The 3,497-nt window shown below is 42.8% G+C and overlaps 1 pseudogene; it reads left to right on the plus strand.

Moving 5' to 3' along the window:
• The first annotated feature begins 2,552 nt into the window (after positions 1 to 2,552).
• LOC102493305 (dihydrofolate reductase pseudogene) lies at positions 2,553 to 3,157 on the plus strand (annotated as a pseudogene).
• The last annotated feature ends 340 nt before the right edge of the window (positions 3,158 to 3,497 follow it).

Genomic DNA, 3,497 nt, shown 5'->3' on the forward strand with positions numbered 1-3,497 from the left:
AAATATACTGCTCAATACACAAACTCGGACTGTATGAAATATATCTTTTTTGAAAAAAATGTTTAACTTTATTTATTTATTTTTAATTTTTTTTTCTTTTTTTGGAGAGGTTTTTGCTATAGGGCATGTGCACTCGCCAGAAAGACAGAGAGAGACAGAGAGATAGAAAGTGAGAAATCACTCCCCAGGGGGGATGGTCACGCCGCAATCCCTTCTCTTCCATTCTCCTCTCGGGATCTTGGGCACGCATGCACACGCGCCCAGCGTGAGTTTAAGCCACCGGGTCTGGGACTCGAACCGTGGTCGACTACGTGGGAGTCCAGTGATATAGCCATTACGCTAACTGCTGTTCCCTATTTATTTATTTTAGTTTGACTGGAGAAGGACAGAGAGAGAGAAAGACAGTGAGAAAGCAAGCCACCAGGTCCAGGACTCGAACTGTGGTTAGCCATGTGGGCGTCAGTGCCCTTAACCACCAAGTCATCTGCTGCCCCCTCCCTTGTTTTTGAAACATATCTCGAACTGTTCCACTTGATATAAACTTCAAACACAAGCAAAAGTAATTTGTGAAGTCAAGAAAGAGATTTTTTTTTTTTTTTTTTTTTGAGTTTGAATGGAAAAGTGACTGGCAGGGACACTAGAAGGCTTGGGTGCTGCTAATATTTTATTACATAATTAGGATGGCAGTTGCATAAACGGTGCTCACTTCGTGGTAATCAAGAATAAACGTGTATGGGCTGGACCTGTAGCCTGCTAGTTAAGGCAACCAGATCCCAAATGGCCAATCATGTAGCTTGAGTCCCAGGTTCAATGATCTGAAAAACACACCAGGTGTGCGTGCATGTATGTCCAAAATTGCAACAGAATGAATGAATGGGGAGAAAGGGACTGTGGCCGGATCATGCCGCACTGGGGGTGCTTTTTCCTCTCCTTCTATTTCCCCCTCTCCTCCTCTTCCCCCTCTCCTCCTCTTCTCTCTCTCCTCCTCTCTTTCTCTGGCAAATGCACACATGTAGCAAATAAAAAAACAAAAACAAACTTGTGATACATAGCTGTTCCCCATGCTAAATAAAAATATTTACTAAATATAGCTGTACAAAAAGAAATACCTGTTTAAAAGAAAAATAGTGTTGATAAAATGTACTAGAAAAGGTGGCTGGTAGATTGGGAATGGGACTAAAGTGAGAAAAATAAAATAAAATAGAAGAGGTTATACAAGGTCAATGATAGTGTGACATCAACTTGGTCTAAAATTAACTTGCCAGTGTACTCTCTGTGGCCCATGTGACAGCTTGGGAGTGCTGAGACTTAGGAAATGACTTTCTGGGAGATGATGGTACTTTTCCTGATTCTGCAATTCTCTACATGGCCTATACATTTGAATCATTTAAGGGCTTTTACAAAACAATTTTAACAAAATGACAATCAAGTCAGGATCCCTGAGGATGAAATTTGAGCATCTCAAAGGTCCCTCCCCAGATGATTCTCACCAAAAGCCTGTTTTGAGAATCACTGATGTAGAGCACACCAGGAAGGGAAATTAAAAATAGATAGCGATGCCTATAGAGAGAGACAACAGAATAGGGAAATCAGCCCATAAAGAAATTAGCACGCGAAATAAGGAAATTAGCCAAGGAATAACAACTGGAGACCCATGGAAGGGAATTGCGCAGAAGCCATATCAATAATCTGAACTAGACTTTAAAAGATCTAGTGCGGCAGTGACTTGGGGGTTGGAAAATGAAGTGGGAGAAATAAAGTAATGAAAGCATACTTCATCTGTAAAAAATTCTCTTAACACCCTGTGCAGATAGCGTTTTTCTAGAAAGGAACTTCTATATGGAACTTGGAAAAACAAGGTCTGGAGAACTAAGAAGAAGACAGGTGCCTGTCCTGCTTGCTCAGCAGTGGCGGTTGCTCCCTATTGACCAACCGCGTGGCTGACTTTCACAAGGCAGTTCCGGGTTTGCCGTCTCCCTTAGGCTGATCACTGCCTGCTGAAGGGACTATGAGCACTGCCAGCAAAGTGCTTCCGACAGCTTCTGCTAATGGGCGTTCCCCCAGTCCTCATTTCCAGAAGGCCCGCCTGTTCCCTTTGTCCTCTAAGGCTGCAGTGTCATCATTTGCTTTAGCTAGGTAAATTGATAGGTGTATCTTCTAATGGTAAATTACCTTTTTCTCTGTGAGCTGGAGGTTTACAATGTCTTTTCTTTCTTTATACATACAAGTATAAGAATAATGCTGTGTACTGATTTTATAGCTGAGTCCTAATTCAAACAAAAACATTTGAGAAGCCGGAAGGTGGCACAGAGGTAAAAATGCAAAGCTCTAAGAGGCTGAACTACATGACAAGGTTCCCGTTCGACCCTGAAAACCTCTGTGCACCAGGGGCATGGGTATGCCCTTGATCCAGGACTGGCGATGTGAGGGGTAGATTGCAGTACTAAGGCTCTGTTGATGATGCCTGTCTCCCACGCAAGCCTGAGCATTCACGGAAGAAAGGAACTTTATTTTTAAAAAAATTGAGATTTCCTGCCAAACTCTGCCAGGCAGCCAGGTGCCAAGAATGAACTCGGAACTGCTTCCTGCTGCTGTCATGGTTTGTCCGCTAAACTGCATCGTCGCTGTGTCCCAGAACATGGGCATCAGCAAGAATGACAACCTGCCCTGGCTTCCGCTTGGGGATGAATTTAAGTATTTCCAGAGAATGACCACAACCTCTTCAGTAGGAAGTAAACAGAGTATCATGATTATGGGTCGGAAGACCTGGTTCTCCATTCCCGAAAAGAATCGGTCTTTAAAGGTAAAATTAATTTAGTTTTCAGTAGAGAACTCAAGGAACCTCCACAAGGAGCTCATTTTCTTTCCAAAACTCTGGATGATGCCCACAATTTACTGAGCTACAAGCATTAGCTAATCAAGTGGACCTGGTTTGGCTAGTGGGAGGCAGTTCTGTTTATAAGGAAGCCGTGAACCAGCCAGGCCATCTTAAATTGTTCGTGACAAGGATCATGCACAAATCTGAAAGTGATACCTCTTTTCTAAAATTAATTTGGAGAAAAATAAACTTCTTCCAGAACACCCAGGTGTTCTTTCTGATGTCCAGGAAGTGAAAGGCATTAAGTATAAATTTGAAGTGTATGCAAAGAATGATTAATGTGAAGGCGTTTGCAAGATGTTTCCTCTCCTCTGAAAAAGTGACTATTTTTATTTAAGAAAAAAGGGCTTCTGTTGACTTCAGATGGATGGGTAATAATTTCTAAGCAGCATGCTTTTATTCCCATGAATGTTAAATAGACGATAGATACTACATGTGCCGTAACTGTCACATCTTCTTGCCATAACTGTCTCCATGCTTCAGCCCCAAAGCTGAGTCCACGGCACCTGCTTAGGGTAGCATATGTGTGAGACAGCCCGCAGCAGGGAGTCCCCAGGTAGCATCAGTTAACGTGACACCAAGGGCCCATAGAGACAGACGCTAGATAGTTCAGGAGCAG

This window comes from Tupaia chinensis, unplaced genomic scaffold (genome assembly GCF_000334495.1).
Source record: "Tupaia chinensis unplaced genomic scaffold, TupChi_1.0 Scaffold000058_1, whole genome shotgun sequence".
Classification (NCBI taxonomy): Eukaryota; Metazoa; Chordata; class Mammalia; order Scandentia; family Tupaiidae; genus Tupaia; species Tupaia belangeri.